Consider the following 16,682-nt stretch of genomic DNA (forward strand, 5'->3'; position numbering starts at 1 on the left):
AGCCAGCTTTTCCCTGGCACAGCTGAGTTTGTTCACGGTGAAATGGGGCACAGGGACCACTGAGCCCAGGGAAGCTGGGCTTCATCCTCTGCTCTAAAGTTGCCCAGAAGGAACTGTTGAGCAGAATTCTCATGCTTGCCATTCTTAATAGTCATCTTTACATCACCCCTAGCCTTACATGGAGAAATTTCTCAAATAACATCATGTTTCACTTTGGTAGCGTCTCCAGATTTCTCTTCACCTGCCTTTGTGCCAGGGATGGGGTAGCCCCTCTTCTAAACATCTGAAGTGCTTTGCTTTTGAAGCTTCGGTTTCCCAGGTAAGACTCAGATTCTAAATCTGGATATTATGGAGCAAAGCTACTAGCCTATCTCTGAAAGCTTTTCACTCTTACTGCCCGGAGTTTGGTTGTACCCTTTAGCTATTTTAGTAATAATTTCACCCCTCAAACAGCAACTCCAGACCCTTGGAATATGTCTTATATCTTAAGAGAGAAACAAGTAATTTTTTATACGCATGGAAATATATGCACGTCTTAAAAATGCCCCAACAACAAACACAAATAAACTAGACATTGCTCTGAGTTGCATTTTGGGGGTGGAGTTGGCCTTTATCTGGTGAAATTCCAGTGGGCAGAGAGCTTGAGCCTGGTGGTTAATTTTATATCAGATTTCAGCCAGCCGGCAGTTACTCTTGTCTGCCGGTAGACTACTTTCTCTGTCACTTGGTATTAGATGTATTACACACCAAGCAGTAATTATCTTTGACACATAATTATTATGGTTTTGATGACAAGAAAGTCTTTTCTTTCCCCGCTTTCATAACATATATTCCTGAAAGTCCAGGCTTGCAAAATGCAGCTAAAAATTAAAAGCACTTGGCTTCAGTTCGAACTTGAAGAGAGGGAAGAAAACAAAAGAATTGTATGTGCATGAGCGAGGACAGTTTGGGGAGGGCAAAAATTAAAAAAAAAAAAAAGTAGAAGAAGAAAATGAAAAATGGAAAAAGAAAAGCTACATACTCTTTAACAGTTTCCCAGATGATCTCATATAAGTGGATTGCTGAACACGAATGAAACCTCTGAGGGTCATTTGTGTCCTGGGGAAAGAGCTGCCAGGACACAACCAGGCAAGGCTCCCAGCAGGAAAAGGGTGCCTTTAAAGTAATAAACCAATCAAGGGTTGGATTAAAGGAGAGAGGAGAGAAAAGGAGGAGGCTCCCAGCAAGGCCACATAAACCACACAAATGAGTTTCTAATCTGGCCACATGGGCATTTTCCAGTTTTGCGCTCTGAGTCAACAACCCCAGCTGTGGGTCTGGAGGAACATTTTAACAATCCTTGCCGCTAAACAAAGATTTTTATTCTTATTTATTTATTTGATTTTAGTTGATCAGAATGGGGTATGTTGAGTTTCTTGAGCCCGGGACCTCTGCTGTATTTAAACAGACAAGTGCCTGGCACTCCTTCAGCTATTCCTGCAGCTGTATTTCTTATACCACTGGGTCACCAAGCGTTAGCTGCAGAGCTTGGTCTTGGCTCTCTTGGAGAATTCTCTGGAACTTTTGCTTAGGAGCATCTGGGGACAGTGGGAGGTGGTGAGGAGGGTGGATGGCGTAGAGAAGAGGGGACAGGGGAAAATGGCGGTATATTGGACGGGCCTACTAGAGACCGGTGTTATAATACATGGATGTAATAATTTAACTCTCGGAAGCTGATGTTATCCAGGATCTGATTAGCACAAGAGGAAATCTATTGGGTTGGCTGATGGTGATTGAATGGAGATGAAGCTGTTTTCCTTTTCCCCATTTGAAAGTCAAAGATGTGGGCATTGGGGAGTCACTTTTGTTCCCAAGGGTGATCTGTCCCCTCACAGACTTCTCAGCTGTAACTCAAATAATAATAATCAAGTGAACATACTTGAAAGCAGCTCTAATTTTAGTTCACTTTATTATTTAGAGATGGGAGTGGAGGAGGGGTGGGGGTGGAGGCTGCCGTCTATGACTAATGCTGTCTTGCAAGCTCTTAAGCCATATTTAGTAACATGGGGTATAAAAATAAGCTTTTGGTTCAATTTTTTTTTAAGTTGACTTCTGTTTCCTTTCTTCTATTCCCTCTCCCAAAGACGGATTTAACTAATTACACTTTCAGCTGAATGCTGATAGACATGTATTTATTATCGGTGCTGTAAGCCCTGGAATTCTTTTTTCCTCTGTGAGGCCACAGACATATACATTAAACTCCAGTCCCTGTGAGCTGTCAGAGTTATGGTCCAGCCCAGAGCAATGCAACATGATAAAGTTTTCAGGCCCTGTTTAGTTAAGACTGAAGAGCTGGGACCCAGCCAATCTCCACCACTTAGGGCTCTTTTCACAGTCCAAAATGATTTGGCTTAAACGTTTCCAACTGTGATGAGGTCCCATTTCAGTGATTATGCAGTCATTCACTTTTCCACATCAACATCAAAGTCATTAACAGCCGAGTATTATTGCATTGGCTGGAATTCAGTTAAGGACTAGGGGGAAGTTGCTCTTTATTAAGATAAATCATTGCCTTGGTTATGTCACCCATGAAATAATCAATTTACTGTGTTGGTTAATTTCCTCCCTCTTTGATCTGTGAATTAAATTCAACAGATCATTGTTTCACACAACTACCACTCAAAAGATGTTTTAAAGGAAAAATGCCCACATATGTTCTGATGGCTGTGGACTTATAAGTATGACAAGCAACATAGCAAACTGGGGGCTCATTTTATTCCATCATTCATTTCTGCAGTTATCTTATCTCCCCTGTGCTCCAAGGGCAGGGTACCACCCTGATCGAGCTGGGTGATCCTCTCTCTGAATTCCTGAAGTGTTCTGCTAAGAAATAAAATGTTAAGCAGAACGAGCCTTAATGCTTTGGGGATCATAAGCTTGTACCAAATCCAATGTGGGATATCTTTGTCTGGAATTCAAGATGAAAAAGCAATGATCTTTACAAGGATACTCACTTATAAATGTGAGGCATCCTTTAGAAAGATCCCTCTCATAAATACAAGGCATTCTTTGCTCCATAATTCATGGCTTCTTATAGGGAAAAGAAGTTGAGTGGGATGTTTTATTTTTCCTTGCTTTGGTGATTCCTCTGAGAAATATTCTTGTGCTTGGATGATTTAAAAATATATATTTTATAATGAAATATTTCAAACATGCAGACAAGTACAGAGAATAATATAATAAAAATCCATGGACCCACAACACAACTTTATCAAATCTTAACATTGCACTTCAGATGTATGTGTGCATGTGTACATGTGTTTTACAGAAATAAATCTTACAGATTCAGTCGGGGACTTCTTTGCATCCTTTCTCTATCTGTTTCTATTCTCTCCCTCCTCAAAGGGAATGGCTATCATGAATTTATGCACATAAACATTTTACTGATTAATTTATTTTTACTTTGTACTCCTGCTACATATTTTTGCAACTACAAACAACACATATGTTATTTTATAGGCTTTTCAACTTTTGGGGGGTGGTGTTATATGCATCCTTTTACATTTTGCCTGTTTTATCTACAGTATATTCGGAGTTTACCAATGTTGATACACGCAGATCTGCGTTAGGCATTTTGACTGTGGCAAAGTATTTCATTGTATGAATATGTTTAAATCTTAGTCATGTGTCTTCATTCACAAGTATGAGATTCTTCTTTGGAGCATGTACCAAAAAGCAAACAGACAACAAAATGGGATTTCTTTTTTAAAATTTTATTTATTTATTTATTTATTTATTTTTTGAGAGAGAGAGAGAGAGAGAGAGAGTGTGTGCGAGGGGGGAGGAGAGAGAGAGAGAGTGAGAGAGAGAGAGAGAGAGAGAGAGAGAATCTTAAGCAGCCCCTGCCCTGAGCATGGGCTCAATCCCACAATCCTCGGATCATGACCTGAACTAAAATCAAGAGTCAGATGCTTAACCCACTGAGCCACCCAGGTGCCCCCAAAATGGGATTTCTGGGTAACAGAATATGTATATCTGTAGCTTTACTAGATGCCACATTGCCAATTTATATTTCCATCAGAAGTATAGCAGAATTTCTATTTTTCTAAACATTCTGTGCTGGAATGATTAAGAATAATTTAAAATCAGACTGAAGCCACTATTCTCTGGCTTCTGTGTGCTCAGTCTCCATATTGAAAATAAAGTAGACTGGGGTGCCTGGGTGGCTCAGTTGGTTGAGCGTCCAACTTCAGCTCAGGTCATGATCTCACAGTTTGTGGATTCGAGCCCCGCATCAGGCTCTGTGCTGACCGCTTGCTCAGAACCTGGAGCCTGCTTCGGATTCTGTGTCTCCCTCTCTCTCTGCCCCTCCCCCACTCACACTTTGTCTCACTCTGTTTCTCAAAAATAAATAAATGTAAAAAAAAAATTAAAAAAAAATAAAGTAGAAAATAAAATAGAAAAATTATGCAGTCAGCATAATTCCAGTGAAGGTAGGAACTGCCCAATAACTATCTCCTACCTCTGTGTCGACCTTGACTTTGCATATCTGGCTCAACAGATCTATATAGTCAAGATAACTTTTAGAAAATGTGGCTAGCTCTTTATAGTCAGCTGAAACCTTGATATATGACAATTTTTTACATACTTCAGACACAAAGCACTTGAACAAAATGGTTAGAACAAACATAGAGTTGCAATCTTCATCCCTTCAACCTCAACTTTTCACAAAGATGACTAAGTTGTTTCGAATTTTTTAAAAAAAATCTTGATACATTGGGACACCTGGGTGGCTCAGTCAGTTAAGTGGTCTGATATCAGGACTCATCCTACATTTTTAATACTTTGGTATATGTAGGTATACATGATCTATAGAGCACTCTAAAAAATATACATTGACATTATTATTACTTCACTTTTTTGCAAATCAAGCAATGGTAATTTTCCATATCACTTCTGCTATCTCTAGGTGAACATTTGGCACCAAATCAAATGTGTCTTATTGGACCCCATTTCTTTTTTTTAATGTTTATTTCTTTATTTTGAAAGAGAGAGAGAGAGAGAGGGAGAGAGAGAAGGCATGAGTGGGGAAAGGGCAGAAAGAGAGGGAGAGAAAGAGAATCTCAAGCAGGCTTCATGCCCAGTGCAGAGCTCCATGTGGGGCTTGATCTCGCGACCATGAAATCATGACCTGAGCCAAAATTGAGAGTCAGATGCTTAACTGAGTGAGCCATCCAGGCCCACCTGGACCCCATTTCTAATTGGGAGTGAGAGTGGCAATGCTGCTTATTCCCAGTTTGCCCAAGCTCCCCCACTCTACCCCATCCTCTCCCTATCTTTCCTGCTCTGAGGCTGCATTAACCAACTCCTCTGTCCCCTGGTCTGGTTGGGTTTTGCCAGTAAGGACCCCTGAAAATACTGGAAGGTGGGGAGGCAGGCGGGCAGATCTTTCTTCCTTAGACCACTCACAATGAGAAGAAATGGTGTAAAATATTTTCAGACTTCATGGTATGAGTGCCAGATTAGTAAAATAAGAGATAAGTGGAAGAAATTAGATCTTACATATTAATATTTTAATGTTTTTTACAAAGGCAAAAGTTCTGTTCTTAGGTATCAAATGATTGCTATTTTTAACATGTATGAGTTTCTTAGAAACATCCAAGCCTCAGTTTTTTAAATCTATACCAGGGAGGTAGTAACAGTACCTACCTTAAGGACTGCTGAGAAGGTTTAATAAACTAGTGAATGGAAAGCATTTAGCACAATATCTGGTAGCTAATAGGTGTACAATAAAGCTGAAAATGTCATTACCGTCATTTCCATGTTTGTCTGCTATTTACCATATCTTCTCAGAGGTGATCAAATGATCATTAGTAGTTTTAAGAGGAATGGGGAAAAAATTTCCAGGGTAAAGGTGAGAGGTTACCTCTGCCAATTTCTTTGGAAATTCCCGTGGGTAGGAAAATAATTTTGAAGGGATGATTTTTTTTTCTCTTGTGTTTCCAACTTGAGCCCATGGAGCCAGATAATCTTGGCTTGAATTCTGGTTCCTTCTCTTGCTAACAGCATGACCTTAGATTCAGAAAACGGATGTGTCACTTACCTCAGCCCTCAATGGATGTGAGCTCTCAGAATATGTTATGGTCATTATTATTATGGTGTGTTGCTCTTCACGTGGCAAGGATAGAGGGAAGACAACAAAATGGCAACTGTGGGGTGCTGCCGAGTGAGCCTGCTCTTACTTGTACATCCAAAGGGGACCCAACGACTGGGTTCACTCCTGCCCTCTGTGTGTTGCACACCCCCTGAGGAACAGCACTTCTTTAAGATGAGGTGATGGCACATTTTTAAAGGTAAACTGAGGCACCCTGATTTGAGACACCCTGAGTCACACAACATGTAACAACCACGTGTTACTTTCCCACCGAATCAATTTGTAAGTAGAATAGCTTTCAGAGAGGGGAGAACATGATGAAAATCCTGTCCTAGAAAGCCTTTACAGCTAATACTCTTTGACTTTGTGGTTTGTTTCTGACTGGAGGGAATATTAAAGGGCTGGAAGGGGCCAGTGATGGTATCATTTGTGGAATGATCCTGTGAAACCCACAGAGTGCTTGCCCATCAAGAGGCTTTCTGGCAGCAAAGAACGCTGGACAAATTCTCCCTATTTCTTTACGTCAGGAACAAAAGTGACTCTTTTTTGGATTGATTTGAAACGAGGTCTCAGTATAACTGGCATCGAGCTATTCTGTGAGCTCACTTCTGAAAACGGGAATGATTACAGAGAAAAAAAAAACCGTTAAGTATCATTTTTTTCTGCTGAGACTTTTGTCGGAAGTGTTTGACACCTCAAATGCACAGAACTTTATATTTTATAGGTTCAGGTGAATGATGTTCAGACAGCCCCAAATGGGTCAAAAGTCCTAAGGTTTGCTTTGGTTTTTTAATCACACTTATTTAGTAAGATTAGGAAAATGTGTATTTTCCCCAGAGGGGAAATTTATGATGAGAAAACTATGACTACAGATTCTCTCTGATAATAGCAGTTTCCCAAAAAAGGCAAAAAGAGTAAGTGAAAATGTGTGTGTGGGTGAATTCTCTTATAGTTTATACTGCCAAGATAATATTAGGTAGACAACAAGAGAAAATATGAGCTAGTATTGGATTGTGACAAATACTGCAATAATTCCAGTGAGTAATGCTCTTTCTTTTAAAGATGGCCATAACCAATGAGAATTTCTCATACCTACCTGTTATTATATTTAGGGGTTAAAGCCATGGAAATTAATGGTAAATAAAGCTTAAAATTAATTACATTTGCTTTTAAATGTCCCCATCAATCAGTATCTAAAATTTACCAGAATTGGATATTAATCCATCAAGTGGCTGGAAATTGCCAGGATATTCCAGGCTACTTCAGCAGTTCATATTTTATAATATTACTGTCTCTACATTACTAACATTAAGCATAATTTCATGGCAGAAGACAATTAGATTAATGAATGACTCTTGTGTTGTCAAATCCCATGGAAGCCATTTCTGCAAAACGAACTGGAAAATCTGTTCTGTATTTTAGAAGAGATGGCAGTTTCTACACTAGACAAAGAAGGCCAACTTTTGTATTCAGTTACTGACATATAATTCTGGCCTGGAATTCTACCTTCAGAAAATGGTCCAATAAATTCATGTCCAAAATAAGTTCAAGTCCAATGAAGCAGTTCATTATTCATTGGATAGAATATGAAAGAGAAGCTTAATATTTTAGTGATGATTCCAAGCCCAATAAAATTTGTTATTTCTAATTCAGGTAAAAAGTCAACTCTCTATTACTTGTGATATTTCTGAATTAGAAAGTGATTTCCTATTTGACTTGATAACTATGTATAGAAATTTCAAGGCATGATTATTTCTTTTTACTGATAAATAATATTTATTTGCCTGCGGAGAAGTTGATTTTCCCAGTATGACCATGCAATAAGTGGCCTTAAGAAGCAGAAGGTTAGGTCATTGAGTCTCATTCAGAATTATTTATGCCAGAAACTCTCCTTATGTGGGTCATAGAATTAGATGATGCCTTCTGTATTTGGACTATGTTTCTTCTAAGGCCAGATGAAAAAGAAGACTCATAGCAGCCAATAAGAAACGTCAGCTTTTGAATGCAGCTGAGGATCATTGGGCCAACCCTTTTGTCTTATAAGAAATGGTGGGGCCAGGGGCGCCTGGGTGGCTCAGTTGGTGAAGCGTCCGACTTCAGCTCAGGTCACGATCTCGCGGTCCGTGAGTTAGAGCCCCGCGTCGGGCTCTGGGCTGATGGCTCAGAGCCTGTAGCCTGCTTCCGATTCTGTGTCTCCCTCTCTCTCTGCCCCTCCCCCGTTCATGCTCTGTCTCTCTCTGTCTCAGAAATAAATTAAAAAAAAAAAAAAAAAAAAAGAAAGAAATGGTGGGGCCAGAGAACATAAGTGTAAGGACACGTAGTTAACAGCAGAACCAGAGTTAACATGCAGGGATCCAACTTCAAATTTAGTGCCCTATTGACTATACTTAAGGCCTGTCTCCATTTCTACTACTCCTCTAAAATTTTCTCATATATTGGTCAAGAAAGGCAATGACCTAAGGTGAGTGTATGAGACAATTGCTTTTTTGGAAGATGGGAGAAGGTAGATCTTAAGATCCTAGGGTGTTGTGGGATAGGGTTGCTCCAGAGCAAAGGTTCCGTGAACTCTGCGGGAAGTTAGGAAGGGAAGGTTGAAGAAAAGGGAGAATGGGAACACCAGCAGACAAACCCTTCTTTTGTGATATGCTTGGCATGGATAGTGTCTCAAACATGAGAAGACAGCGGCCCCACAGGCTGTTCACTGAAGGCGGCTGGAGAGAATAGGATGGAGAAGCATTTTCAAAATTTGGGGGAAAGGATTTTTAAGGCATGCCAACAAAAGTAGAAATGCTAGACAAAAAAGAAGAGTGAGATTAAAAGAGAATGAAAAGACAAAGCAGAAGCTAGAAAAGACACTTGCAACATTAAAGAAATAAGCAAAGAATTAATATCCCTATTTTAGCACAGTGCTTATTAGTGGTGAAAAAAAAAGGTAAACACATAAATGGAAAAAAACAACAATAGGCACAAGAAAGTTAAATAGAGAGAAATAAAATTTTCAACAAACATGAGAAATGTTTATCCTCCCAAAGAATAAAATGAATGGAAAAAATATAAAACATCATTGAGGTGCCATCTTTCTCATATTAAACTACTGAGGATTAAAAATAATGAAAACAGTAAATTGAAAGCCAGGAGAGATATGGGGTACAGGCTGTTGCTTTTGAACTGATATACTTTTGCTAGAGAATAATTCCACAATCTATCCCTAAAGCCTAAAAGTTCTCCTAGTTTTTGACCCAGCAATTCTACTTCTAAGAATGAATCCTAAGGCAATATAGTCACTGAGCATAACAATTTACAAATGAAAAAAAAAAAACCAACAAAGATTGAAGAGTAGATTGGTTACATACATTATATATGCATAACATGTAAAGTCCAGTTAGTCCATAAAACATACATACTAATAGTTATCTCACTTTATTATGAAGTTTGATGAATTGAGAAAATGTATATAATGTGTATGGTAGGTGCTCTATAGCTGTTTATCATTGTGCACATTGTTCACTAGGTTTTTAAAGTGCTTTTATGTCTTAGAGAAGAATGTTCAGGTGGATGGAAATACCCTGAGGTGGTACGTGCTTGGCAGACTCATTCATAGACAGGCAGGTGGGCAGTGTGGTTGCAGGCCCAGTGAGTGCAAGGGGGCAGGGGGAGATGATGATGAGTTTGGAGAGGTAGCTGGGGCCAGAGCACACACGGCCTTTTAGGCCATGTTAACAACCTGACACTTCCTATTTATTTGTTTACTGTCTGTCTTCCCCCCCGATTAATCTCCGTAAGAGCAAATATGTGTATTTTTTTCATTGTTGTACTCATAGCATCTTGAACTGCACAGTATGGTCGCCCCTAGCCGCATGTGGCTATGAACACTTGAGATGTGGCGGGTCTGAATTGTGATGTAAAATATCTCTTAAAAAATTTTGTTTAATCTTTATTTATTTTTGAGAGAGAGAGAGAGAGAGAGAGAGAGAGAGAACACAGGCAGGGGAGGGGCAGAGAGAGAGAGAGAGAGAGAGGGAGACACAGAATCAGAAACGGGCTCCAGTCTCTCAGCTGTCAGCACAGAGCCTGACGCGGGGCTCGAACTTACGGACTGCGAGATCATGACCTGAGCTGAAGTTGGTCGCTTAATCAACTGAACCACCCAGGCGCCCTAAAATATCTCTTTAATAAGTATTTATATTGATTGCATATTGAAATGATAATACATGTATATATTGGGTTAAATGAAATATCTTCTTAAAGTTAATTCTACTTATTTCTCTTTACTTTTTAAAATGTGGCCATTAGAAAATTTAAGATTACATATGTCACCTGCATTATAATTTGTTCTTGTTGTTAAAACGGACATAAAAGGCACAGTTTTCATTCAGCAAACATCTGTTGAATGAATGAAGGAGCATGTGTTGTATTCCCCCATGATTCTATTTGACACAACCCTGGACTTTAAATTTGATTTGAAAACTAAGGTGTTTATCGTTAGAAGAAAACTTGTCTCGGATTAATATTTGTCCTAACAGCTTCTCTTGGATTCTTCCTCCCTCCTGGCTATCTCCTAAATGGCCCTTCTGAGAGTTAAGTACACTGTATTTGGCTGTAGATAGCCCTGGTTGAGGCAGAATATTCTGTTGTTGTCTGTGTAGATACACAAAAACTTGGATCTGACAGGATCAAACAGCAGTTCTAGTAGTTTGTAACTTAGATCTAACATCATTTGGTGGACATTGCCACAAAGATTTGGGCAATGAATACATCAACACATAATTTATTGAAAAAGTCACAAGCCAACATACTGTAAAGGCAGTTAAGATATGAGTACTTTCTATACTGAAAGACATGTATGTACAAGGTAAAACTCTAAAGTAAGAGGCTGATTTTGTTTAGGAAAACTGTCTTTCGATGTCTGTAACTATGGAGGATTAAGTTTGTATCTGTGCATTTATCTGTAGGGGATTCACATGCATCTGTGTTGGCCTGGTGCATATTTATAGAAATCACTTTTTCCTATCTATAGAAATGTAGATGATTAAATTTTTAGAATTTATGGGCGGCCATAGAAAGTGTTTTCTAAGTGGATGACAGACACTGGGGCTGAATCCTGCTTCAGGCAGGAGCAAGCAAGTTAAACCATCACTGATTGACTTTTATTAACTCTGATTTGTAAGGCTGATAGGCTCAGGCTTGCAGCTGATGGACAGGTTTTTGTCACCCAGCCAAGATAGGAATCCTAGAGAAATGCCAAAGAGAAAAGACAGTGTTGTTCCCCAAAACCCATTGTGCTTTGAACGTTTGCTACTTTGTTTTTTCCATTTTACATACCCAAGCTGAAATGTTTTTACCAATTATTTTGTCATTCTTTATAAAACTTAGTTTAATCAGACGCTGAGTCTGATCTTTGTGCTTTAGGCTATGGCTGTAAATAGCAATGAAGTGGAAATATTGTTTGTTTAAGAAGCTGGAATGCACTGGTTCAGTTAAGAGACATAGTGGGAGAATATGAACACATGCACTCTTCCCCCAACTCCAAGTTCCCTCCAAAGAGATACCTTAAAAAAACAAAAGGTCCTTTCAGTTATCCTTAAAGACATCTCTTATGGGCTAGTTAGGTATGACTTGAAATCCTCACACGTAGCTAATTTTTTCTCTCTCTTTGTTGCTTAGGTTGAGCCCTAGGCAAATTTACAAAGCCTGTTTTTGATAGCTCCAAGCTACTTTTTCATCCAGCCAGAGTTTGTTGAGCATCTAGTAGGATAGACCAAGCCCTTTGCTTGGTAGGTGCTTTTGCAAGCATTGCATTTAACTTTCACAAAGATGTGACAGTGCCAGTGTTATTATTCCTATTTCAGGTGAACAAATACATTTTCTAAGGGGCTTTTAAAAAGTCTCCCAGCCAGTAAGCGGCAGTATCAGGTCCTTTAATTCTGCTTTCAGTGATTTTTTTTTTTTCTCTTCTCAAGAGCAGCCCCTCCAAGTCTTCTTTTATGTTCCACTAATTAAAACCTGCTCTCTGAAATGATCTGATAATCTCGTTCCCGTGAAGATGTAAAGGTGACTGAGGCTTAAAGGGCTTCTCATTTCCTTTGAGATTTTTTTTTATTTGACCCTTGAGTTATCCAGAAGTCTGTTGTTTGATTTTGAAATATTTGGAGATTTTCTAGCTATCTTATTGTTACTGAATTCTAATTGAATGCTGTTCTGATCACAGAACATATTCTATCGTTTTAATCCTTTGCAATTTACTAAGATTGCTTAAGGGCTCTGCCATGGTCTGTCTTGATGAATGACTCATTTACACTTGGGAAGAATGTGTATTTTGCTCTTATTGGGTATAGTGTTGTAGAAAAGCATAGCAGGCCGAGCTGTTGATGCACTTCAAATCTTCGTTTTCCTTTCGAATTTATCTACTGATTCTATCAATTAATAAAGGAGGGGTATTATCTTTTTTTGTGGATCTGTCTGTTCCTTCTATTCTATAAATTTTTGATTCTTATATTTGGGGCCTTAGGTACTAGGTTCTCCCACATGTACAGTTGTTATGACTTCTTGATAAACTGATGTTTTTATCATTATGAAATCTCCTTTATCGGCTAGCACCTTTCTGAAAGTTGACATTGGCTGGCATTAATAAGTATACTACATTAGCTTTTCTAATGCTTAGTGTTTGTATGACATACTTTTCTCATCTTTTAAATTTCAATCTGGGTCTTAATCTTTTAAGCCTGTTCTGGTAAGCAGCATGCAGTTGGGTATGTTTTATTTATTTATTTATTTATTTATTTGGTTGGTTTGTTTGTATTAGCTGACAGTCTTTGCCTTTTAATTGCAGTGATAAGTCCATTTATAGTCAATTTAATTAGTGATATGTTTGTATTTTAGGTTTGCTATTTTGAAGTGTGTCTCCTTTTGTTCCATCTACTTTGGGTTTTTGTTTCCTTTCCTGCCTGCTTTTGAGTGAAATGAGTATATTTGCATATTCTATTAGATTCTCTGTTTTATAGGTTACACCTCTTGCTGTTTTTTTCCAGTGGTTGCTCTAGATATTAAAATATTCTTTTTTTTCACTTTAAATAGCATATAGTCAACAAATATTCTACTACATTTTTTTTTAACGTTATTGTGAGACAGAGAGAGAGAGCAGGGGAGGAGCAGAGAGCGAGAGCGAGAGCGAAAGAGAGAGAGAGAGAGAGAGAGAGAGAGAGAGAGAGAGAGAGAATCCCAATCAGGCTCAGCACTGTCATCGAGGAGCCGATGTGGGGCTCAGACTCACAAACCATGAGATCATGACCTGAGCCGAAACCAAGAGTTGGTCGCTTAACTGACTGAGCCATGCAGGCACCCCAATATTGTACTGCTTTGTAATCAGTGCAAGAACCATAAACCTACATACTTCCAGTTAATGGCCATGTATGTTCATGGTACTCTTGTTGTCATGGGTTTTATTTGACATAAGCTATAAACCCCATAATACACTGATACAATTTTTTTACATTGATGTAATTTTGACTTTAAACAGTCATTATAGTTTTAAAACATTTAACATCTCTCTCTCTCTATCTGTTAAAGGCATAGATATAGATACACTGGAATTTAAAAGTACATTTTTATTTTATAATAGAATAATTTTTGAGGATTTAAAGTATTTTTACATTTTATGTATGCCTATGTATGTGATATACATATGTCAGAATAATTTGAAAAAATCCTTTATGTTTATTCATATATGTACTCCCTTAATGTTCTTTATTCCTTCATACAGAACAAGTTTTTCTCTAGTATCGTCCTTCAGACTAAAGAATTTACTTTAGCATTTTTGTGGTGCAGGTCAGCTAAGGATGAACTCTTTCAGCCTTTGTCTCTTTGAGAATTCATTTATTTTTTTTCTTCCTTCATGAAGGATATTTTCACTGGATATAGAATCTAGGTTGACAGTTTTTTCTTTCAGAACTTAAAAATGTCATTACATTTTCTTCTGTCCTCTGTTGTTTCTCATGAATAGTCATACTTCATTCTGATTGCTGTGCACTTGTGCATAAAGTGTGACGTTTTCCCCCAAGCTGCTTTCAAGATTATATTTTTCTTTCAGCACTTTGACCATGATGTGTATAGGTATGATTTTTTTTTTTTAATCCCGTTCATGGTAAATATAGTAGAACTGTGCTTCCTGGAACTGTGGGAAATGTACTTATCATTTTTGCAAAATTCTCTATCAGTATCTCTTCAAATATTTTTTTTTTCTGCCCCATTTTCCCTCTCTTCCTTATGTGGATTTCCAGGTATGTGTGTATCATACCATTTGATACTGTGGTACAGATTTCAGATGCTGTATCTTTTCCCCACACTTTCTTTCTCTTTGCATTGCAGTTGGATAATTTCTAGGAACATGTCCTTAAATTCACTTACTTTTTTCCCTCCTCTGTGTCTAGTCTACTGGTAGGAATGAATAAAAAGAATTCTAATAGGCTTTGTTATCAGTTTTTTTAGTTCGAGAATTTTTACTTAGAGTGTTTATATAGTTTCCATCTCAATGATGACATTTTCTATTTGCTTACTTGTGTTTTTCACCCAAAGATCCTTTAACATATTTACCATATTTGTTTATTTTAAAATCTCTCTCTGATTTTTCCAACATCTGGGCCATATCTAGATCTGGTTCTTTTGACTGTTTCTTTTCATAGCAATGGGCCATATTTTCCCGTTTCTTTGCATGTCTCACCTTTTGATTGAATGCTGTATGTGCTGTGTAAGATAAATGTAGAGGCTGAAACCAATAATATTTGTGCTAGAGAAGGGTTTGCCCTTTCTGTCATGTGCCTAGCATGAGCACTGAGTCAATATATTCTGAGTTGTACTGGTTTTGGGCGACATTGTTGTCGCCCAATTAGTTAGATTTAGTTTAGCACAGTCTTCAAATGATTTTCAGTCAGGCTCAATAAGTTCCTTTTTCAGGGCTTTGGATTGGAGAGTCTGGAGGATTTTCCTGAGATTTTCTATAATCTTTTTATTCTTTAGCAGGTCCCACAAACCTATCCATCAGATGGGGAAAGTTTTTGAGCTCTCTTACGTCTTTACTAGCCATGGGAGACCACTGTTTGCTCTTACTGTAAGACTGAGTGTGCCAGGAGGATCTCTTTCATTCCCCCCTATCTTGCCCTCACAGTTTCCCAGGCCTCACATGCACGTGCCTGGCTTTGTGTGTGTATGCGTGTGTGTGGGTGTTACTGTGGGTTGTTCTAACCATTGTTGAGAGAAGAGTGGAGAAGTTTTAAGGATAATTATAGATTTGTCTATTTCTCTTTGTAATTGTAAAAGTTTTTGCTTCACATATTTTATAGCTCCATGTGTGGTTCTCGTATTTTACGATTGCTATGCCTTCTTGATGGATTGACTCTTTTATTATGTAATATCCTATGTCTGTGCTAGTTTTCTTTCTTCTGAAGTCTACTTTATTTGGTATTGATATTGATATAGCCATTCCTGTTTCTTTCGACTAGTTGACATTATACGTCCTATCATTTTGCATCCCTTAACTTTCATCCTGCCTACAACACTACAGTTGAAGTGAATCTCTTGTAGACAGTATATAGTTGTATAATTTTTAAAATACATTATGTCATTCTCTGTCTTTTAATTGTCATACTTGGACCATTTATAACTAATTTAATATTTAGTATGTTAAATCAGACACTTTATCTTTGTTCTTGGTTTGTTCTTTCTCTTTGTTTCTCCACTTTCTTTTCCCTGCCTTTCTGTGGGTCACATAAACATTTTTTAGCATTTCTTTTTGATTTATCTGCGGTATTGTAAGTATATCTTTTTTTAAAGTTTTTGTAGCAGCTGCTCTTGGTATTGTATTTTATATACATGACTTGGCATAGTCTACTTGTGTCAACATTTTACATGTTTGAGTAACGTAGAAATCTACTTCCCTTTATGTCTCATTTTCTTCTTCTGTTGATAATGTAATTGCCTTAAATATTTTCTCTACATACATTTAGAAACATATCTGATATTGTTATTTTTTTTTTTGCTTCAACCATGAAACATAGTTAAGAATTTCCTTTAAGAGGAGGAAAATATATTGTATTTACCTATATATTTACCTTTTTCATTATTCTTTCTTCTTCTCCTCCCTCTCCCCCTCCTCCTCTGCTGCTGCTCCTTCTGCTTCTTCTTCTTCTTCTTCTGTCATTTCATGATTCCTTCTTTTATCATTTTCTTTCTGCTTAGTGAACTTTCTTTAGCCAGTCTTTTAGGGTAGTGTACTGATAACAAACTCTCTTAGTTTTCTTTTTTTTTTATGAGCATGCCCTTATTCTCTTTTCCTCCTGAAAGATAAATTCTTCAGATATAGAATTATAGACTGAGACTTTTCTTTCATAAATGTTATGCTGTTTCCTAGGGCTTCTATAGTTTCACATGAGGAATCTGCTGCCATTTAAATTGTTTTTCCCCATAGGTAAAATGCTATTTCTCTCTTGCTACTCTCAAGACTTTGGTTTTTGTCTTTCATTTCAGATGTTTGACTATGATGTGTCTTGGCAGGTAA

The sequence above is a fragment of the Neofelis nebulosa genome, chromosome 7, assembly GCF_028018385.1.
Source record: "Neofelis nebulosa isolate mNeoNeb1 chromosome 7, mNeoNeb1.pri, whole genome shotgun sequence".
Classification (NCBI taxonomy): domain Eukaryota; kingdom Metazoa; phylum Chordata; class Mammalia; order Carnivora; family Felidae; genus Neofelis; species Neofelis nebulosa.